Source organism: Acinonyx jubatus, chromosome C2 (genome assembly GCF_027475565.1).
Source record: "Acinonyx jubatus isolate Ajub_Pintada_27869175 chromosome C2, VMU_Ajub_asm_v1.0, whole genome shotgun sequence".
In the NCBI taxonomy this organism is placed as follows: Eukaryota; Metazoa; Chordata; class Mammalia; order Carnivora; family Felidae; genus Acinonyx; species Acinonyx jubatus.
Window position 1 is genome coordinate 99224690 of NC_069384.1, and position 24993 is coordinate 99249682.

The 24993-nt window shown below is 34.1% G+C and overlaps 1 long non-coding RNA gene across 1 annotated transcript; it reads left to right on the forward strand.

Moving 5' to 3' along the window:
* The first annotated feature begins 4354 nt into the window (after positions 1-4354).
* LOC113599772 (uncharacterized) lies at positions 4355-19917 on the forward strand. The gene is made up of 3 exons (XR_003420664.2): positions 4355-4416; positions 6118-6333; positions 19694-19917. It is a non-coding gene; the product is annotated as an uncharacterized LOC113599772 (long non-coding RNA).
* The last annotated feature ends 5076 nt before the right edge of the window (positions 19918-24993 follow it).

Sequence of the window (24993 nt, forward strand, 5' to 3'; positions counted from 1 at the left end):
AGTCCTAAAGAATCTACAGAGATCTAAAATATCTGCTTATCCTTCTTCCATGCTTTTCTTCCTGTATGAATGAAATATGACTATATAATTATATGGGAAATTGAAAGTTATAATTAATAGGGGGTTTGAAGAATTTGTGATTTTAGGCTAAATCTTCCTCCCCTTCTTCTCCAAATAACAAAGTCCCTCTCATAAAGTCTCATTTAGTATGGTAAATTCTGCTCCTAATGTCACAATGAACAATATGAAATATCTGGAAAGGCTCATGAAACATACTGTACTCCTAAGGAAACAAGGTGTTCCATTGAATTTGAGAGGCAGCATGACACATATTGCAGATTATATTCAGACCAGACATATTGTCAAAGTGAATCAAGATCCATTATCCTTGTAAACTATATGATGCCGAATAACGTGATGCAATCTGACATTGGCAACAGCAAGCCTTATCTCCATTCAGTCCAGAAATCTCCCTTGCACTTCCATTCCCCCAAATAATTGCTTTCTTCACAATTCAAATAAATAGGAATGCGACAAATTCTATTACTGAGTAATCAGAAAGGAGATAGGCATGAAAGAAACTAGTCTTGGGTTTTAAAACTAATAAATAGCTCCACTGTAAAATAAGAAATCTTATGTCAGAAATAATAATCTTATGTACATGTATAGGAGTACATTGTACATTGTTTTATAACTTCATTTAACATTTGCTATCAAACATTCATTTAGTAATAATCATTTAATAGGATGAGATAATAACATTTTAAAAAATAATAAAATTACCACTGCAATGCCATTAATGCTTTCATTCTCTACCAGAGCACTTGAGAGTGGAAATTTTCAAGCACTGTTTACCTAGGAAAACTTCATCATTCTCTTTGAAATCTGTATTTCTTTAACCAAAACATGTTCTATTTAATTAGATCTATTACACCCAAGTGTTCACTTTATTTGAAACATGGACATGCATTCACAGTAATAGATCAGTGTATAATGATGAAGATGAAATTTTTGCTGACATGATGTTTTCATAGGATAAAACAAGTGAGTCAGTCAGGACTATATTCTAAATTTGATCTTATACCTAAAAATGGACCTGAAAACAGCATTGTAGAATGTCACAGAGAACTTTTTATATTTATTAGTTCTACTAGAATTTGCTCTCCCACAATAATAAATTCAGCTAAAATATATAAACTCAACTTTAAAATAAAGTTCTGGTAAAGTTAGAAATCGTATTAGTCTGCCAGATAGTTTCATAGTAGGATTTATACAAATACCTTCCCCTACTACACAATTTAGGTCAAAATTGAGTTTAAAACATAATCTTTGGTAAATTGAGAAGAGGTATGAAAATGCAACCAAACTATTCCATTTGGAAATTTTCTAAAGGTTTGTTGTTTTTGCTTAATCAGTAAGAGATGTATCACTGGTTATGCTTCTACTTATTACTTAATTGTGTTAGGATAACTGTATCAAATGAATAACTTTGACCAAAGAGAGTTTTAGGCTTTGTGCTCAGCTTCTAGAAGCTAATTTCAAAACCCTGTCTGATAATAATATTATCCTGTCTGATAATAATGTTTTTTTTATTTTTATTTTTTTTAACGTTTATTTATTTTTGAGACAGAGAGAGACAGAGCATGAACGGGGGAGGGGCAGAGAGAGAGGGAGACACAGAATCGGAGCAGGCTCCAGGCTCTGAGCTATCAGCCCAGAGCCCGACGCGGGGCTCGAACTCACGGACCGTGAGATTGTGACCTGAGCTGAAGTCAGACGCTTAACCGACTGAGCCACCCAGGCGCCCCTGATAATAATGTTTTTGTTCACGTGGTGGTCTTTGGCCATGTCTAGTAATCTATGCTAACAATGCAGTGGGGGACCTTGGACCACTCAGTATCAACTCAATGTATGCCATGGTTGGAGACCAAGATCAGCCATGTTGGTGATCAATCACATCTATATGATTAAACCCCAATAAAAGTTCTCACTAAAGACCAGATGATTTTTTTGGTTAACAATACTCCATGCATACTGCCACACATCGTGGCTAGGAGAAATCAGTGCTGTCTGCACTCCTTCACTGGGACAGGTCAGCTGGAAGCTCTATGTTTTGATGTCTCCTGGACCCTGCCCTACGGACTCTTTCCTATACTGATTTTAATCTGTATCTTTTCACTACAATAAGCCCTAACTATGAGTAAAATATTTTTCCTTAGTTCTGCAAGTTTTTCTAGCAAATTATTGACTGTAAAAGTGGGTTTGAGGACCTTGAAGCTTGCAATAGGTGTCAGATATGAGAGTGGTCTTGAGATTCCCATTATTCTGGGAATAATAATTTCCTATTTCTTTTTTAGGGGATTGGGAAAAGCTGTCTAACTTCTATCAATCTCAATTTTCTCATATGTGTAATGAGAATAAAAGTGTTTATCATATAAAATACTGTAACAGTTAAGGCTTTTTTAAATTTTATTTATTTATTTTGAGAAAAAGAGAGAGAGCAAGCATGGGAGGGGCAGAGAGAGAGATAGAGAATCTCAAGCAGGCCCCACACTGTCAGCATGGAGCCCATTGCAGGGCTTGAACCCAGAAACCGTGAGATCATGACCTGAGCTGAAATCAAGAGTCCGATGCCTAACCAACTGAGCCACCCAGGCACCCCTTCAATTAAGTTTTTATAAATATGTAAATCTCTTATGAAATAAGTCTGGCATGTGGTATGGATTTAGTAAATGTTAGAAATCTAGCTCTTCTTTCTGACTAAAATAATACAATAATTTATTGGGGGGGCTGGATGACTCAGTTGGTTCAGTGACTGGCTTGATCTCAGTTCAGGTCTTGATCTCACAGTCATGAACACAAGTCCCACATTGGGCTCCAACTGGGTGTGAAGCCACTTAAAATAAACAAAAACAAATAAACAAAACAAAAATATAATGATTTATTAAACTTCATCATTAGTTCCTTTTGATTTATACAAAATAACATTATTTTTCTTTTCCTAATATTATTATTTGGTTGTATTCATTTCATCTAAAGTATTTTCTGTCCATGAAGTTGAAAATCAATGTGTGTGTGTGTGTGTGTGTGTGTGTGTACTAAATTATATAGGAATATAACTAAAACACTTTCCTTATTTCAAACATTCTGTTTCTATAACTTTGGGGTAAGTCTATGCATCTGCATAAAGCCTTCTGCTGATTTTTCTTTTGAAAGGTTTTAAAGTTATGTAAAGAAAAAAATATGTATAACTCTGTGCAGTGCTGAGACCTGCCATGATTGTGCTGGGAGTTATTTACAGAAGATCTATTTCTTCTGTTGGGAATACATAGCACAAGTTTTCCTTATTGTTCTGGACATCTCACCCACTAAACCATTCGTTCTCTCTGAGGACAGAAGTAAATAGCACAATTTGTTCTCAAAGACGACTAGCTGTTTCTGAAATGTGAGGAAGCTCATGGTAAATGGGCAGAATGTTAGAAATAAATAAGAAAAATGGGGCAGCAGAAATAAATCTTTTATGATGCCTTCTCTCATTCATTTATATGGAAGCAGTCTTTTGCCACAGCTACAGGTGACAGAAAACAACAGAGATTGTGAGTTTGAAATATTTCTTAGAAAATAATTTTAGCATCAAAGTAATTTCATCATCAGCTTCAAAAGGCACTTACGTAAACCTTTTTTTAAGGTGCAAACTGAAGAGTCATTTACAGAGAACAATGATTTACTTACTTACCAATCCTGGGAATGTTATTTTGCTATTATTGAATTTAATTTTGATGTCTTTTCTTTTTTTTTTTTTGAAATAAATAATATGTAATTCAGACATCAGAAATGAATAAAAGAAATATTTTTATTTCCAATAATGTATAATGCTTTTCTCCAACTGAGTATGACCACTTCTAAGGTGTAGCTTTATTAGCTGATAAACAACAAATGGTTTTATCATCAATTTCCCAGGGAAATGCTTTATTTTCACCCCAAGTAATTGGAAAAAGATAAATTTTTTCTACCTACTGAATGATCAGAAATAAGTCAAACGACAGCTATACCAACATAAGATGGAGAGGCAGAGTTAGGATAGATCAGTACTTATTTAAACTAAAGAGATTGTGGCAAATAATATTTTCTAAGCTTAGCCACACTTATAAGTATGCCCTCTAACATGCTTTCGTAATATAAAGCCTAATTCCTCTCCCCTTGAATCTGAGATAGTCTTAGTAACTCGCTTCTAGGTAGATAGAATACAGCAGAAGTGACACTTTATGACTTCTGAGGATAGCTCATAAGAGACAATAGAGCTTCCACATGGTTACCTTTTCTTGTGGGGCTCACCCTTGAGTCTCAGCCACCATACTACATAGAAAGACATGTGGGCTATTCGGTAACCTCGGCTGATAAATAGTTTTCAGGCATGTGAGTAAGACACTGATGATTCCAGCCCTCAGTCTCTGAGCCTCTGATGACAAGTGGAACAAAAATGAGCTGTTCCTAGGGAATCCCGTTCAAATTGCAGGTTCTTAAGCAAAATAAATGTCAGATATTACATTTGGAACTTTTTTTTTTTGGTAATCTATCAATACATAATAGGAACACTGAATTTGAGGGAAAAGTTTTGAAACAAGGTTAGTCATGCGTGTTATTCAAATAGTAAAGGCAATATAGTCAGGGTGGAAATTACGATTATCTTTGTTGACGTTTAGTCATGATCTTTCTGCATATTTGGGCATAACCATTAGTAATTCTACAAAACCCCATATAAGTAAATAACATATACACAAGTAATTTGAGATAAAGTAGTCACACATCTTATAATTATTAGGTAACCAGGATTTTAAAATAAACTGAGTTAAATATAGCATAGTCCTAATATCTATAAGTATCTAGAATGGTGTGACAACTAAACTTTTATTCCTTTGTCTTTACTGGAGGATTGCTTTATTTTAAAAACTTATTTTGAAAGAAGTAACACAATTGTTTTGTGTTCTTGAAAAAGTGGAAGATAATGTTTTCTATTCTTAATCATGATTATAGTGTTTATTCTAAAGTGCACATCAGCCCTATTGTTGAAGTAATTTCAAACATTTAATGTCTCATTTATTTTACATAAATTATGTAAACCTTAAAGGTATGATGTGTATAACACATGTGACAACTTTTTTAGTCTTTTTAAAAAATATTTATACACAAATAAAAATAATCGCCTCTTTTATTAAGGAAAATAAACTTGATTGTGCCTTTTTATAATCATGACATTCATCCCTTACATAAAATTTAAAGAAATATCTAAGAATAGTATAAGAAGTGAGTCCTAAATGAATGGAGATAAACCTTTTTTTACCCATTAATCCATAGACTATCACCTTTTTGTCATCACTTTTTGGTTCATTTCCTCCTCTTGTGATCTTAATAGGATACAGTTGAACAGCAGGGGCTTTTACTAATCTTGTTCTAGCCTACTGAAACAAGGATGAAGAGAGAAAAGTAGTTTGGTACTCTGTACATGCATATTAAAACTTGTACAAAGTTATGTTTCTCAAGCAAGGAGCCCCGAAAGGGCACAGTCCAATTCAATCCAGAGAACCAAACTAAACCGAACCGAACAGCTTGCCTCTATACTGTATCAAAGCTCTCTATCAAAGCTTGTTGTATTTTCTTTTCCTTCTCAATCCAAGAAGACTCATTTTGTAAGACCTTCTGCTTACAAACGAAAATTTTGCATTACATTCTATTCCACTTCAAACAAAATGAACAACTTCAGAAGATTTTACTTATATAGTCTCTTAAGTTCCTTTGGCAAAAATAATTAATAACATTAACAATATCACTGGCCTCAAATTTAGATAAGACCTTCCAATGAGCACAAAATCATTTGATTTTCCTCTTGAATGTCTTCAGACATTTCAGAAATAAGTGAAAAGAATTATTTTTCTTATTTCAAAGATGGAAAAATGAAATAAATAATTGAAATGAATTCTTGGAGGGCACATTGTGATACAGCAGTAAAATAAAAAGTTTTATTGACAGAGTTGTGTGTTAACAGCTTATTAAGAATGAACTGCTCATTTTCCATCCTAGCTTCCTCCCTGTCTCTCTCTTCCCTCCCTTTTTTCACAGATCTTAAATGAATACCTACTATGTGAATACAGTGGGAATATCAAAATGATCTATTCATGATCTATGATTTCAAACTGATGACTTGGAAGATCAATCTTACAGTAAATTAAGTGTTATACTAACAGGTGTCAGTGAAGTACTATGACACATATAGTAAAAACTGGCTAATTTTACGAGATGCTAGAAGAAGAGAAAGAAGCAAAGAATCAGAAAAGAGTGAGTAGAAGCCATGAAAAGAAGTTGATCCTCATTATTTGCTAAGTCCATATTTGCAAATTTTCCTGCTCACTAAAATTTATCTGTAATCCCAAAATCAATATGATGATTTTGTGGTCACTTAAGAACATGTGCGGAGTGACAAAAAATTAAGATGATTAGCACCCATGTTTCCAGCCAAGGTCAAACTAAGTAATATTCTACCTTCTTGTTGTAACTCTTATACTGAAAACATTTCCTTTTCAGGGTCTATTTAGAGCCACAATTTCTACATTTTTTTGGTGATTTGACTTTTTAAAATGTCCCCTAAGCATAATAGTGAAGCATCTTCTAATGTACCTAAGTGCAAGAAGGCTTTGATGTACTTCCAGGGAAAATATGTATATTGATAAGCTTCATCCAGGGATAATTTATAGTCCTGTGTAAGTATATTAAATAAGGTATCTTTAAACAGAAACACATATAAAACAGAGTTATGTATTGATTAGTTAATGAAAATGTTATGAGCCAAGGCTCACAGGAAACTAACCCTGCATTTCCTCTGAGAACAACTGCTCAGTATTCACTATTTCAGTGTTTGCAAAGACATCATAGAATACAACTACTATGAATAACAAGAATCCACTGTGGAATCCCAGGCAATGATTAGAGAAGAAAAGAAAGGCATTCCCAACAAAGCGAATAATCTCTACAGATCTTTTAAGTATGAAAGAGTGATTTATATTCAAGAGAATTCAAGACACCACTTGGTTATTTTCTGTGGAGCTCACTATTCTGTTAGTCTGGGAAAAATGTCTCTCTTATGTGTATCCTGTAGTTTCTCTTTTCATAGATCTTTTCAAATTATGTTATCAGTTATTCTAGGTCTGATATGTTTAGTCTGATATGACACTCTTATCATGGGGACAATGAGTTAGACAAGGAATCAACATCCCAGGCAAAGAGAGCCAACTAACTACAGGTTCAACATGAGAGAGATAAATGATATTCCATATTCCATAGTAACTTACTGACCCAATCAACTCGTAGTCTCTTGGGAAAATTGAATGTAAGACCCTCAGAGAGGAAGTGACAAAACAGGGACAAAGTAAGAGAATTTAAGAATAAAGAAGTAAAGTCGTGATCGTGGGGAGTCAAGGGAGTAGGGAATAACCACCTTCACTAACATAGTGCAATGTTAGAGTTCTGCTTTGTTTCTTCCAACAGTTGCTTGTCACAAACAAATATTACATTATATACTTACTTGATTTTCTTTTGCTAGAATTAAAATTTTAGACAGGAAATGCATCTATTTTATTCAGTGAAGTATTACCAGTGCCTAGAATAAAGCCTGGCACATAGTTGGCACTCAGAATATATAAATTGAATAAATGCCTTTGAATGTTAGATAATGATAAACTCATATTGAAAATTAGAAGTCATGCCACACTGGAATGAATATAACAATTTGTATTTCAATATTTTCTGTGATTTCTACTTAATATTAGTTCTATGAGTGAACTATATTCATTAATTTCTTTTCTGCCTGTGTTTCCATTTAATGTAAATTATTCTAATGATATTTAAATTGTGACAGATGTGCCCTTAAGGAATGTATTGCCTAAGGATAAAGAATATATTCTAGACATTTTTAAATAAACATATCAACAAATCTGAGGAAATGTTTTATTATATATTTTTTTATTTTTAAAGTTTTAATTTAAATTCTAGTTGGTTAACATACAGTGTAATGATTAGTTTCAGGAATAGAATTTAGTGATTTATCACTTACATACAACACCCAGTGCTCATCATAAGTGCCCTCCTTAATACCTATCACCCACTTAACCCACCTCCCCTCCAGCAACCCCCAGTTTATTCTCTATAGTTAAGAGTCTGGGGAAAAGTTTTAGTGTAATGTTTATCACAGTGTATGTATTAAAACCTAAAACCTTTCTATCAAAAAAAACATTTGAAAATAGGTATTATTTTATTGTATTGTAGCTTTAAAAAAATATCTCTTTTTGGGGGGCCTGGGTGGCTCAGTTGGTTGAGCATCTGACTCTTGATTTCTGCTCAGGTCATGATCTCATGGTTTGTGGGTTGGATTCTCTCTCCCTCTCTCTCTGCCCCTCCCCTGTTCATTCTCTTTCTTTCAAAAGAAATAAATACATATAAAAAAATCTCTTTTTAAATTTAGTGTTAAGTTATATACATATAAACATTATGTACATAGATATATTCAATATAGATTATATTATATATCATAATAATGTATATTAGATAGGTAGGTAGATAGACATAATTTCAGAAATAAACAAAGGCTAAATATCTAAGTCATTCTACTAGTAAAATTTAATATTTCCATTTGATTTAATGAGTTGTAGGCTAAAATTTTGAAGATTAGTGATGATTTTTGTTCAATTTAACAAATACAAATATAAATAATTACACAAAATTATAGTAATTTATAGTAGTTAGTCCTTTGCACAAAGATTATGAAATTAAGAAAAATGTATACTAACAACTTATCATATAAATCTATAATTGTGTGTGTTTCTGTGTGAGCCTTTGTTGTATAAGGCCAAGAAGCTCCACCACATCATAGTAGTGATGTGGGGAACACAGGAAAAGGAAATGTGGATAAAATTAAATTTCTTTATAATCTGCAGCCTGTTGACAAATACTTGAGACAGGCAGAATATGACACTCCTCTAGGAACTCTTTAATGTCTTAATGTTAATGCTTTGCTAAAAGGAAAAACAACCCTAGCTTGACAACTGCTAGTGCCTCCAGAATCCTGTGAGTCTTCTTTAAAATATGAAAGTCCTTTTGGAAAGTTCCTTTGTCTTGATCTCCCCCAATTCCAAAACATATAATCAGTCATGCTTCACATCCCCAATGCAGCGCTTCCTGTCCCCCTCTCCTCCACCCAGTCCTTGGGTCCTGCCCCAGTGTTATAATAAGAACACATTTTGTACTGAAAATGTCTCAAAAATTCTCTCTTGGCCAAACCTTAGCACTTCAAACCACATCAGTATTAATCAAGAAAATGAAAGGATATGCACTGAGTCTTCAGAGTTACAATTAAGGACGGGTTCTGTAATTTATGGTCCATCTGTTATTGGTGAAGATTGGCATCAATACACACATACATCAAAAATAAAAAGCTGGGCACCTGGGTGGCCCAATCAGTTAGGCATTCAACTTTTGATTTTGGCTCAAAGGATGATCTTGCAGTTTGTGAGATGGAGCCCCACATTGGGCTCTATGCTAGAAGCACAGAACCTGCTTGGGATTCTCTCTCTCCCTCCCTCTCTGCCCCTCCCCTGACTGCACTGTCTCTCTCAAAATAAACTTAAAAAAAAAAAAAGAATTAAAGGCTATATCTTTCAAAGATATCACAATATTCACAGTACAAGAACTTCTAAAAAGAAACATAGGTGCCATTGTCTACAGTCAAGAAACCATGTCTATTATTTTGCAGCACAGATGAGTGTTTTGTACATTTTCCAGTCTCAACACAGATTTTTTTTCTCTCACTTTGCAAAATTGAAATGTCCATTGAGGAAATATTTTCTTGAAGGTATATATTTTCCACCAAAGTAATAAGCTCTTCTTTCCTGGTCACGGGAAGTGTGCTAGATGTTCTGGACTCTTCCCTTTAACACTGATTTCCAGTGGGAAGTTATTCTCTTTTTCGCCAGTTATTTATCAATGATTAATAAGTTAAAGGTCCTGAACTCCACTATAGTTGGGCCATTTTAGGTCAGAACCAATCATTGTCATCAATTTGAGGAAATATACCTTAACTAAGAGCTGATTCACATCCATGGTTCAAAGAACTTCTCAGGATTGGCTTTACAGCATTTGGCAAGAATGGGGAATCCAGTCCCAAGACTAATATGATAGAAAGCACATATTTTTTTTTCCACAAGGAGCCTTTCATTTTTAAATTTATAATACATTTATTTTATGTGCATGTATGCATGAAATAGTCTCACTTATGACACATATAGAAAGAGAAAAACAATATGGAATAATAATATACATTGCTCAGAACAGAAAATTAAGTTTGATGTATTCGTAATGGGTTCAGTATTTAAATCTCCTTTAACAGACAATTCTGCTTTTCCTAGATACTGGATTCCTTTAAAAACCAAGCCAATAAAAAGTTTATTGGGGAAAATGTCACCTATTGCTTTAAAAAATAGTGAGCCAACAGACAAGAGTTCCAGATTTTATATATATATATATATATATATATATATATATATATATACACATATGAAGAAAAACCTTAAATAACAAAAATAATTATTTTATAAATAAATCATTTGAGTTTCAAAATTCAGTTTATGTAGCTCAATCTAAGGAAGATGAGATACCTCCAAGTAATATTTCATGCTTTAGTTTGAATAGTTATACTACCTTATTTTATTGGAACAGTGATTTTGTCGACTGTAGCACAATGTATTTTGCTTTACTGAGAAAAAAAGTCTACTAGTTACAATAATAAAGTGTGAAACATATTTTTGATTGTGAAACATATTTTTATTTCAGAGATGTCAAGTTATGAAAACACTTAGAATTAAAGACATGTAGTTTCATCAGTTTTAGGGGGAAGCTATGCCAAAATATTATACAAAGAGATAAATGCACTCCCCTACTAATAAACAAACAAACAAACAAACAAACAAGCAATCCATAACCCATGTCAGAATGTATCTCAGAAAATAATTAGTTTTTTCTGATTAAATTTTCAGAATATTTATATGTAAGCATAAAATATGGATATTGTATTTCAACAGAAAATCAAGATATTTCAAATAAAACTGATATTAGTTTTATATGATAATTTTAAAAGAATAATTATTATTTAAATTTTTAAATCTTTAATCTTATTAAATTTCTATCTTTGGTGGTATTGAAAACTAGATGGTAAAGATAATTAAAGATAAAACAGTCAATATCCTGAACAATGATGAGGGACATATTTTAATAGTAGAGTATTGCAACATAAAAGAATCAAAATTCAATTAACATTCAGATTCTTAACACAGCTTTAATGAAAATGGAAAGGAAGAAAACAATTCATTCTCCAAATAACATTATTCTATGGATATTGTAGTTCTCTTAATTTCCCCCCCTCCGGAGTTGAGCAATCTCCATGATATGCTCATCAAATCAAACATTAATTTAATTTATTTCAGTGCACGTTATTTGCACAAATTTATTTCTTTTATTTGTTTTCATTTAGGTAGTGATTGTCTAATCAAAATATTTTGTATAAGGCTGAGTGTCTCTTAATAATCATCATGGAAATAGTCAATTATGCCATTTATACCATAAAAAGTACATTATTTCTCAAAAACTTCTTTAAAGCTAGTTAGCACCATACAATGAGACTCATGGAGAATTACTTTAATAATTTTGCTACTAAATGAATGCATCAAAATCAGAAGTTAAATAATACTCACTTTGCTCATTGCAGAAAAGGTACAATAATACAAATCTGTAAGCAAACTGGTATAATTAGATAGGAAGAGAGAGCTGGTAGAAAGGAAATGAGATATCTACACACTTCCTTTCTATGAAATATCTTAAGCTGACTTCAAAAGACTGAAGAAGGGAATGAAAGCAGTGTTAAATAAATATTGGTCCTGTTGATCCCCACTTACTCCCAATTATCCCCTTATCGAATCTTACTTTATTATAGCTATTAATGAAAAACATAAGAATTGACTTTGTTAGTACAACATTGTGTTAACAATTTTTTGTCACCCTCTTCCTTTTAGAAGAAACACCATTACTGATATAGAAAATTTCCAGTCGCAACTTTGGAAACATTTTAAATTTTGACTTGTGCAATTCATTTTTTAACTTGGTTTAAAAGATATTCATAACAAAATTGTGATTTTCTATGGTCAAGAAATGTTCTATAATTGTCTTGAGAACAGATATCAAATATACTAAAAGAATAGCAAAATGTGACCAACCTTTACCTTCCTTTACCTTCTGTAAGTGCCCATAGTAAAGTAAGGACTCTAAGTGCTTACTACTCTTTCCTCCCCTCATATCATGCCTTTTTTTTCTTTAAAAAAATTTTTTTTTATTTATTATTGAGGCCAAGTGGTGAATAAGCTAGAAGATCAGAAGGTCCCTGAGGAAGGAGCAGGCACTGGCACATGCAAGTCAACTTCCAGAATGCACATTATCGTTCCTCAGATCCACCACACAGATCCAAAGAGGTCTTCATGCAGTGGTGGAACTTTTAAGTCATGGAGCACTGAGAAGTATAGGGAAGACAATATAGCATCCTGAATAGGCTTGGCCTATGGAGGAGCAGAAGAATTCCATTCTCTACGGTATCAGAGTTCCTGCAGTGCCTACTTATGCACAGAGCAGGCTGTGGGCAAAAGTAGCTGTGCTGGCCTTATGACGCTGTGATGTATTTCTAGCTTACTGTGATCTCAAACACTTGTCCTTGTAATGATAGGAAAATTGACAAGGACTGTTTCCATTGAAAGGCAGAAACCAGGGATGAGTTGGGGCCTGTTGATGACTTGGCATGGGCAATGGTCTCATTGTAGGTAAAGTCTGTAATATTAATAATAGTTTAACATATTTATTAGTTTGGGTTTGCAAACCAGCTGAAAAATTCCAACGCCTGGTCTAATATAATATATATGTCATCACTTTGGAAGCAAAAGAAACTTGAAAAAAATCCTTTCAACTTTCTGTGGTGCCCCATTTTCATTTACTTTTTTGAAAATATTTGATTTGCAAGGGATAAAATGCATGAGTTGGGTTTTAGTTTATAGCCTAGAACACAGGGTGAGGGAGTGAGACTTAGCCTGGGGTTAAAAGCAAGAAAAGCAAAGTCAAAAGAAAAATGAAAAGCAAAGCAAAGAAAGCAAACCAAAAAGCTTGTCATTTTTTTTTGTCACTAGCCCAAGGAAAGTGTGTATAGCTTGTCAATCTAAATTCAAGTGTTGTCTGTCTAACGTAGGTAGATCTCCCCATTCCTACAAGATTCAAACTCAAAAGATTGATAGTTCTCTAGCATCATTATTGTTATTACTTTAGAAATATACTTCTTGTATGCATTTTTGCATCAGAACTTTTGGGAATAAATCCTGAATAACATTTGAAAGGTGGAGAGAAAAACAAAATTGGAAGTTCCTACAAAGAGAGAAAAGTTCTCCCATCAAGTCCTAAGATTGCATTCTCCCAATATCAGGTTCAGGGTGTTGACCTTTGATACTTTACTATCAAGCTATGGGTATTAGTGGATATCTAGCAAATATTATGAAGTAGATGTTAATCTGCTAGAATTATAAGGAGGTATGGACAGCTTCAGAGATATCCTGGTTCAGGGTCACCAATCTTTATTTCTACATTCTCTTATTAGTATTGTTTTCAGGAAACTCTCTGCATCATCACCAGCAAGATTTATACTGGTTTATGCTTCTATTGCCTTTACAGCTTCTTTTCTGAAAAATAATAGTTTGGCAAAAGTTTCAGAAATACAGCTTGGTCCACCTGATTTAAAGTGTCCACCAATGAACCAATTATCATTGGTGAAGTTCAGAGTAATAATCAGCCAGACATGGGCAACAGACTGTGTTTTGGTCCGAAATAGCAATGAAAAAAAAATTCAAATGTAATATAGATTAATTATGCTTGTATACATTCCCTTAATAAGGGTAAGGAATTATGGTAAATTTCATCTTTACATACAGAGAGATACAGAGAAAAAAATTTTGGAAACTATGCCAAGTAAGTGTTATAAATTCTTGACCAAAAGAAGAAATGCAATATTGAGACCGTTTTTCTGTATCTAAAGAATTTCCAGTCCTTCCTATCTTGTCTCAGCTTCATCCAACATTGGAATCTGACAGAGCAGAATGACTATGACCAAGTAGTAAATGATGTGGCACACAGCAAAGGAAATGGAGTGGTTAAAGGGATTGAGGGACTATCAGGGGGAAAATAAGGGACAAAAGGGTTCTAAATAGAAATTCCCCTGCCAGTTACAAGAGGTGGTCTTTTGGTAATGCCTAAAGAGATGTGTAATATTTAAGAAAGCTGGATCTGGAAGCAAGCTTCTTGAGTTCAAGTTCCAATTTTGCTACTCATCATCTCTGCCACTTTGGATAACTTAACTTCTTCTGGCTTTGGTTTCCTTACCTGCAAATGGAGCCTCTACTTTGTTTGATCGCTGTGAGCAATAATTGTGGTAAAAGATAAAATGCTTTAAGAACAGTTTCTAGCTTTCTATTAATCAGAGAAGGTTGATTTTTTAACAATTCCAAAATTCCAATGGCTATCAGTAACTTAATAGTTAAAGTTTATTTCTCAATTTTACTTCAATTCGATGCAGATGGAGTAAGTGACTTTGAGAAAGTGGCTCTGTACCTCATAGGACTCACTGACTCAGGGTTCTTCTACTGTGTTGCCTTTCCCACTTCAGTGTCATGAAAATCCACATGCAGACGAGGAAAAAGACTGAGCACAGCACAAGACATTTTTTACAGGTTATCTGGCATTAGCCACTTTAATTCTAGTTAGATTTCATTTGCCAGAACCCAGGAAAAGGTGGCATTAACTTTAAGGGAGGCAGAAAAACCATGTCTTGCTGTGAGTGTTGAAGGAAGAAGAAAACACAATATTGATTCTCACTTACAGGCTCAGCCACACCCATTACCAGTCCTTTACAAATATTATTTTTTTTCTGTTAGAACCAAGGTCCTAAGATCATTCATTTGAATATGACCCATGACCAACTTTTACCATCTGTAGACTATACACGGCCTTAAACTTTCAAATCGAGTCTGGAAATTAAGAACAATTTTGCATGTTCTGGATTTCTTGATTTGACTGTGTAACAGTAAAGGTAAATTGTTATGAATTGTACTGCCCATATCTTATACCTTTATGGGTTGAATGGAGGAAATATAGTTAAGATTGTGTGGCAGCTAATAAGGAAAACAAATATTCAGACTTCAGAGAGTGCTAAGTCTGAGTATAAAAATATGGAGATCTTGAATAATGGTAGCAGTGTGTACAGGCAGAAGTAATCTCTACTAAATGAAATATAGAGAAAAAAGAGACCCTATGAAGCCTTGATAATGAGCATCTGTGTATTTATAAACCATTTAATAAAACTCTGCTACTAGTTAGTGCTAAGGATTTTTATTGAGAGCATTCACTGACTTTGACCAAGTAACCGAGAAAAAATATCTTTCACAGATGCACATAAGGGAAGGGAAGCAAAAATGATATAAAAACAGGGAGGGGGACAAAACATAAGAGACTCTTAAATATGGAGAACAAATAGTTCCAGGGTTACTAGAGGGCTCGTGGGAGAGGGGATGGGCTAAATGGGTAAGGGGCACTAAGGAATCTACTCCTGAAATCATTGTTGCGCTATATGCTAACTAATTTGGATGTAATTAAAAAAATTAAATTAAACATTTTTTTTTTAAATTTAAAAAATTTGCATTGAGGGGCGCCATGCTCAGTTAACTGAGCATCTGACTCTTGATTTTGGGTCAGGTCGTGATCCCAGTGTCACTGAGAAATGAGCCTGCTTAGGATTCTCTCTCTCTGTCTGTCTCTCTCCCTCTCTTCTGCTGCCCCTCTCCCCCACTCATGCTCTTTCTCTCTCTCGCAAATAAAAAAAAAAATGCATTGAAATTATAACGCACAAATATAAGTAATTTTAACAATCCAAAGTTAGAGAATATTTCAAATAGAGTTTGTTTGGACACACTCTACTGGTATTTATATGGAAAGTCTGTATTTTATATTATTAATAATAAGTATGGCCTCTATGGTATTTATCCTCTCTGCCCTGTCATCTAAACCCATATTTTTTGCAAGGAGTAGTATTGGCTGATAAAGTGCAAATTCACAGATTTTGCCACATTTTCAAGAATGTAACCTTAATAAGGTTGGATTGGGCAAAAGCCTACTTTAAATTATTTTCATTTGTTTCTTCTCTTTGGCTATTGTGATATGGATCTGTCTCATTATGTAAGAGTGAACCTATGTAAGACTTGGATTTAGGCTTGCATACAAGTGAGCAATGTAGGCTGTTTTCCTTGAGTGTCAGTTAAATAAGATTAAGTTATGCTGTTTTAAAAATAATTAAAAAAATACAGAATAGTTTTGTCATTTATGTTCACTCCAGGACCCAAGCTAAAATAGGAATTGTCTCTTAAACACTGTCAATCTTGGGGCACCTGGGTGGTTCAGTCAGTTAAGAGTCTGTCTTCTGCTCAGGTCATGATGTCGCAGTTCCTGAGTCCGAGCCCCTTATGGGGCTCTGTGCTGATAGCTCAGAAACTGGAGCCTGCTTTGATTCTTTGTCTCCCTCTCTCTCTTCCTCTCCCCTGCTCACACTCTATCTCTCTCTCTCTCTCAAAAATAAACATTTTAAACAATTAAAAAACAAAACAAAACATTCTCAATCTTGAGAAAAGAAAGGAGACTCTGGCAAGCTATGTGTTGGCCTTTAACATTTCTGCATTGAAGTAATATAGGTCATCCCTGCTTACCTTTTCTTAACAAAAGCAAGTTACATGTCCAAGCTTGATATTAAAGGGTGGATATAATCTTCCTTTAAAATGGTGAAGAAGGGACACCTAGGTAGTTCAGTCAGTTGAGCGTCCGACTTCAGCTTAGGTCATGATCTCACGGTTGGTGGGTTCAAGCCCCGCACTGGGCTCTGTGCTGACAGCTCAGAGCTTGGAGCCTGCTTCAGATTCTGCATCTCCCTCTCTCTGCCCCTCCCCAGCTCGCACTCTGTCTCTCAAAAATAAATAAAAAATGTTAAGCAATAAATAAATAAATAATAAAATGGTGAGGAAAATGATTTTGAACAATATAATCAGGACATCAGCAAGATGGTGAAATTGGAGGGCCCATTTTCATATGTCCCATAGCAACAATAATTTGGCAGCCGCTCACAGATAAAGGTGGCTTGTGGGATCTTTGGGATTCAAGTAGGAAGTTATGAAGCCCTGATGGAGCCCAAGACTGAGGAGGGCTGTTTTAAGAAAGCAGACCTATGCCCAAGTGGCAAGCTCACTAATGGTGGTTGGAGCTACAGACCCAGAGGCAGCACTATCTACCTATAGAGTTGGCTATAGTCCCATATGGCCTTGGTCTTACTACCACCACTATCTGTCATGGAACTCAGGAGATGTCATGTCTGTTAGTGCTTTGAGTAATATGCCTGCTGACCTCGGTCATCTCTTGGATCCTGAAGCAACTGTGAGCCAACATGAAGAGCCATTGCCTTAGTGTCTCTCCTTTTATTTCCTTTATTTATTTCTTTATTAATTATTATTATTATTATCATTATTATTATTAGAGAGAGAGAGAGAGAAAGAGCAAGGGAAAGGGGCAGAGGGAGAGAGAGATAGAATCCTAAGCAGGTTCCATGCCCAGCATAGAGCCCCATGCTGGGCTCGATCCCACAACCCTGGTATCATGACCTGAGCTGAAATTAAGGGTGGGATGCACAACAGACTGAGTCACCCAGGTGTCCCCAGTCTCTTTTTAATTGAACCATTTTGTGCAATAGAAAAGTTTTATTGAGCACAAGCTTAATTGACTCAAACATCTTTTCCATGAATTAAATTGGCTTTCCTTGCTCAAATATCTCAGTTTTATCTGTTATAGGATAGAGTGAAGAATCTTCCATATTCCAACTTTGTATATTTCTGTAATTTTTAGAATCCTTTTAATTTTCTTTTATCTTATTTTCCTTTTATTCTCTCTTGCAATTATTTTCTGAGTTCATTTCTTTCTTGTAATATCTTGTCAAATGATACCCATAGCAACTTAGAAGTACTCTTTACATCTTATTTCCCAGCCTCCCCAACTATAGGTCAAAGCTCATTCAAGAATGTCACCTGCCTTCCAAGTTATCACAAATGATACTTTTTATAAAATGTTTCACCACAAAATAATATAAATTACTACCCTTCCAGCCTCCAATCACAGTTTCTTCATCATCCCATATGAAGCCTAAAGCCAAAGATGTATATATGTTTATTATGGACCACTCTCTGTACTAATTAGTACACATATATAACAAACTTATACTTTTTTATAATACATAGTCTCCCCCAGACTACATAAAAACAGTTTTTACATAGTCCTACATAAAACTATAATTCTATACATGGCTGGCTTGTATTTTTGTTTATTTATTTGTTTTTCACAGTCATATGTCTCTCAGAGTTCATGAACACCAGGTGGTCAATGACATGGCTTAATATGATCTTAGTCCCAAACCAGAATTCCCAAGCAGATTCAGATGCCAGTGAATTCTGTCAATGATTCTTGAGGGAATATTTAAATCGGTAGATATAATAAAGCAAAACAAATGCAGTTTGAAGAACAATCACTCACTTTGATCCTGAAACCTTAAAATTAATGTTGGAAATATTTTAATTTCATTTTTAAATTGAGGTATTAATTTTGACAGAATACTTTAAAAACCTTATGTGAAATATTTTTAGTTTGAAATGCACTTAATTTGTTTCCTAGCTACTTATTAAAACGACACTATGGCCCCACATTTTCCTCTTTTGATACTTAGTAGAAAATGTTTACCCTATCTATTTTCATCGTGTCCAGTGACAGAAGAAAAATACTAGTATTAATTAACACTTAATTTTGTCAGGATTCCTAGAGTTAGGTATCATTATTACCATTCTAGTTGGACAGATGAATAAATCAAAGTACAGAATGTTTCAGTATCTTGTATATGGATAAGGAAGAGAATTCTTTGTCCAGAATTCTGGAGGCAAACTCTTAACTAATCTGTTGCATTGGACTATCTTTTAATATATAATATTAAATACCTATTATTTTTTATAATCATTAGAAAACTAGATAAATATTACTACAGGTGACTATCACACATAGTCAATAGATATTAAATTTTATATCAACTAAATAGTTCAACATTTGACTGTATAACTCAATTCTTGTTTAATAAATGTACATTACACAAGTGGACGAATCAGTGATTACATTCTAAGCCAGAAAATACATTGAGCATGTTTAACATTTTTTAATTTAATAGATAATAAATATCCTTATATGTTGAGAATAACTTTTTTGTCAATATGTTGCTTGTTTGCATTAAAATAAAGGAGCCATTTAAAAAATGAAAAATAGAATTTGTTCTGAGTGAGAAAAATAACTGAAAAATACTATTGTTTTAAAATTAATTTAAAGGTGTTTTGGAATTTCCATAGCTAATAGCTTCAAAATAGTTATATATCCTTTTTTTTTGTCTTCTGAGGATTTAATTCTTTAACTAAATTTATTGTCTTGTTTTTTTTTTTTTTACAAGTCTCATCTAGTTATCTGACTGATAATGGCTTTTCTTCAGATTGAGAAGTATCTGTGGGTGGCAACAGCGAATAGGAGGTTGATATGAGGACCTAAAAGACTTGAAGAGACTCTGCTTTGTTTTGAATCATTCATATGTGGTGCCACACTATTCAGAAATTAATGTTATTCCATAAATGAATAATGATTTAAATGTACTCAGTAATTGTAAATGCACAAGCATTTTTCCTGTCATATAATAATAAAAAAAAATGATGTGGTTTTGGCTAGTCTTGGGTTCTTTTTTAAAGTTATTCAAAATAGGTACTGACAAAGAAGCAAAAAACCTATTTCTAATATACAATACATCATGCAGATTAAATGGAAATACTCATATTTTCCAAACCTGATGTCCTGAGATTATTAAAAAGAACATTTTTAATATTAGGGTCTGTAAAAATGTTATTCTCTGGGGAAGACCACTGTTAAATATGATGAAATTGATTATGTTAAATGTAATATGTAATTCATACAATAAATTATTTTAAAGGCGCAAAATTAGTCTTTTCCATTGTTCAATAAAAGACAAAAAGGCAAATGGAAAGTCAAATCTCAATTAAGTGCAATTTAAGAGAGAAACATGGTGCAGATGCTGTGATATTGACACTTATTTATTTATCAAACATTTATGCAATATCTATCTTTTGCCAGTCCATACACAGTATTGATAATACAGAAATAAAATCACCATCATCATCATCATCATCATCGTCATCATCACTGTCATCATCATCTATCATTGAGGAATTTATCAGAGGGTGTGACAAATTTAAAAACATGGTACAACGAGATATGCACCATGATAAAGGTGTATGTAAGCTACCACAAGAGCATACAGGAGCTATGACTAGCCTAAGTTTTGGAGGTAAAGGGGCTATTGGACTGTTGTAACTTTGTATGTGCATGTTAATCCATCTAGTCTTCTGATTTATTTAAATATGTCCATCTCTACCACATACGGTTCTTAGGAGACTGTCAGTTACTGTATTGCTTTACCACCTAGGAGTAAGCCAATAATTTAAGAGTGCCAAGAAGCATTCTTCAACTCTAAGGAGATTCAATTTGGGTCTGGGATTGTCAGGCCTATCTGACTCTTCCCTGGCATTGTGATTGAGACACGGGCACTGGGAAAGAATTGACATACTAAGCCAGGATGATGTAAATGTAGGTTTGCCAGCAGCTGTATTGCCCATGCTAGGAGAAGAATAAACCAAACAGACCAGAGAAGACAAGAGGTTCAGAGGAGGAAGCTTCTGATGACAATTTTAATTCCCTAAATTAATTCATGGAAGTAACCAGGCAGAAGCGAGCTGTGTCAAAAAATTAGAGAGACAAGTTTCTTAAAACTTGAGCTCAGATTCCAGCCGCAATCTGTTTTTTAAAACTAGTTAATGTTTCTACTTATAATTGAAAGTGTCTTATTATTATTACAGATGGGGATAAAAAGATGGAACTTTCTTAGAGATAGAGATATTTAAGCTAAAAAATTGAAGGATGCGGACATGTGTATGCTTGATAACTGAATATAGGTGAACAGTTTGTATAAATTATTAAATAAGAAAGAGTAAAGCATATTGAGAATATTATGCATGTTGAGGCATTCTATAAAAGATAGGCAAGATCTAGTTTTTGAAATAGATTTGATGATATGTTGAGGATTTAAAATTTATGTTGAAATTATTAGAAAGATCTTAAAGGATTTGAGGAGGGGACTTAAATTATGAGAACTGTTTTTTTACAACGATCTCACTGGAGCATTGTAGAGAAAAGCATTAGCGGCAGGAACGCTACTCAGAATTATGTTGTACTTCATACAAGAAATAGCAAAGGCTTAAATGAGAGCATTTGCCAAAATTTTTTAGTAGGTAGAATCTACAGTATTGGTTCTAGCACCAGATGTGAAGAGCGAGAAGACCTTAACTTATAATGACTAGCAATTTTCTGACATGGGGAATACAGTGGCTGATGGTGTCATTCATTGAGATAAGGGCATCAAGAAGAAAAAATATATATACAGAATAAATGAATTGTATATTCCGAGTGATATACCTATCAATTTAGCTGAAACGTGTTATTTCAATTATTCTTTTAGCCACCTACCATAGCAATCCCTATGCAGTCCCCATCTAAATATATTTGGTATTTCTCAAACATACCCGGCAGCTATCACATGTTTTCGGCCATTTTTCTTCTGAAATCTCCCCCTTTGGCCTCTTCCAGTGAATATTCCTGTCAATGTCAAGTGTGGTTTCCACACTTTGGGAATACAGCAATATCTCAAGATATACAGATACTGTGACTTCTGTCATATATAACTTTCTCCAGTCATCCCTTTTGCTTCCTCTGGACTATGCTGAATCTTTCAACAATTGCCAAACTGCACTAAACACTTCTGTTAATGCCAATGTTCTGGATTCTCTCAGTATCGATTAAACTAGCATTTTTTGTACAAAAGCCACGTTCTATTTGACTCAGAAGTGAAAAGGCAGAGCTTTCTCCCTTGAGAACCTTATTCTTCCACCTGAGCACAAAGTATTGCTCACAGCACCAGTGACTTACAGAGGTTTAGTAAAAAGGCTTTTTCCATTTTACTTACCATTCGTACCAAACCTGGGCCTGGGCTATACCCATTAGTGAATAACAGTCACCAAGTTGCTTCCTTGTGATATTAGGCACTGTTATTTAATTGGCTTATTTGCTTGGATTTCTCTGCTTAGAGACTTATTCTTACAGAGAAATCTCAATCCAATGGACTTACTTTACCAATTTGCCAGAGATGCTCACAAACTCTCCAATTTTACTATTAAATCCTTAGACTCCTGAGTGTGTGACTGACTTGAACATGTTTACATATTCCACAGTATCATACAAAGTGCTTTTCTCCAAGATACTGAAATGAATTCCTGACCAATGAGTTAAAGATAGCATTAATACTTCCCATTAGACAAATTCTTAGATCATTAAAGATAGGACTATGACTTTTGTGGGTTGACATGTTCTATAAAATCATAAATAGTACTTTTCCCAGAAGAGATCTAAATAAATTCAGTTTTTCTCTGCTTTGCTACAATAATCATGTTGCCTTGAAATATTTGAGAAGGGAATTTGTATAAATATCTTCTTTAAAAGATTTCAGTTATATTTTTAAACATCAAATTCAACTACATAGTAAGAAGATTTCATTTTGAAAATTTCTGAGGATGATAGGAATGAGGTAGTCCTATGTAGTCTGCTCAAGTTGACTCAATATTGATTCACATACTGTATTCAAGGTATTCTTCAGTGCACTGGAGGTGCAGCAGGTGAGAAAGAATGCCAAAGCCTGTCTTGGGGCTTACGTCCTGGCGGACTTCATTGACACATTCTACAAACACAGCAAACCTAGGGTTCAAAGAAAATCGGCTCATGTTTAAATGTTGTAAAACGTTGTTTAAACTGCAGTTTGTGAAATGACCAATTCCTTCCTGCCCTTTCAGTATTACAAATGAAGTGTTTATTTACAGAGATAGGCTCAATAAGGCACGCCCAAATAGGACTTTCATTGTTTTCTCCGGTATCTAGTTATGCACTTCCCAGGATAAACTCGATTATAGGTCCATTGCTTCGTTGTCACGCATAGGTAAGTGAAAATTGTGTCACTCTAATATTTTTTTTAAAAAAACAAAAATATTCTCATCTAATTGAAATGACAATATAGACCTGTCTTCAGTATAGACCTGTTTCTATAGCTTGTTCTTCCACTCTTTTCTGCCCATTCACAGGCTGTATGTGGCAGCTCTGGAGCTTGAACAGGTAGTAGGAAAGAGAAAAACCCTATGTGACTGGAACAATCATTTGCTCTTGGTGCTCTGAAGATAAAGTGTATTCTAATATTCTAAATGCTTATTCTTTATTTCCTGAGGTGCTTTTGAGAGTTTTAGTTTATACTTCCTCTAAGACTGGGAATCTTTCAACTATAGTTTCCTTGAGGTGAGAGAGCTCTCCCTTTGTAACAAACAAGATACGAATTGGACATGGTCATATTTCTGCTTCTCCCACTTCAATGGCTTCCTGTTACTGTTAGATAAAATAAAAATCCCTCACTGCTGCCTGGAAACAGCAGTGTTATCTGCCCTGAGCATCCCTCCCCCTACAACGGCTATCACCTTGGCTCAGACTGCCTATAGAATATGAATACACATTGCCTTTTTCCAACCTAGTAATGTTCCATGTGTGGTTCCCTTTGCCTGCTATAATTTCCTTCTGTATTTTCCTGTCATTCAGTTGTCAGTTTAAACTTTTTTTTAATGTTTAATTATTTTGAGAGAGACAGAGCGTGAGCATGGGAGGGACAGAGAGAGAGGGCGACATTTGAAGCATGCTCCAGACTCTGATCTATCAGCACAGAGCCTGATGTGGGCCTCAAACTTACAAATTGTGAGATCATGACCTGGGCCGAAGTCAGACGCTTAGCCTACTGAGCCACCCAGGCACCCCTCAATTGTCAGTTTAAATACTAACAAGTTAGAGAAGACTTTTTATGAAAACATCATCTACGTCAGCCTAACCCTTTTTTATTTCACCACATTAATTTGCAAATGTATTTCGTTTATTATTTGCTTGTTTGTTTTTTTTTAGCTCTCTTTACCACACTAGAAGATTCAACACGTCATGAGATTTGTGTCCATTTGTTGCTTAGCAATTGCTTGTTAATAGGAATTCATCATTGATGTTTAGGAAGAATATTTTGTTGTGCGTAGTAGAAAATAGTGCAGTATGTAAGTGAAATATTAACCTGTAATTAACATTTCACATGTTGCCAAGTAATGCATGTGTTCTCTGGAAACGGAGCTTACAAATATAGTTGTGATTTTAATATGCCACAATTATTCTTATCCATGTTCAGCATATACCAAAATAAGAGGCTATCATATTTTTCAGTTTCTTGTAATTCTAAAGTAAAGCTCTCGTATCAAATATATGTGTTATGATTGCAACACTTTAGTTAAGTTTAATTAATTTTAAGTTAAATTTAGTTGTTAACACTTTATTTAAGATGATACTTCTGACTATTACTTTATAAATCAGTGTTCCAAGCAAAAACATTCAAACTATGAAAAGGCAAGTTAGATTACTTTTTTATTAACATGTTATATCTCTCTCAACATCTATTTTACTTTGTAAACATAAAAAGTCCTGTCTTCCAAAAGTAACTGCCATTAAAAAATTTTAAAAGAAAGTATTATACAATTAGTTCATCTGCATAGAAAAATTGACATAGAG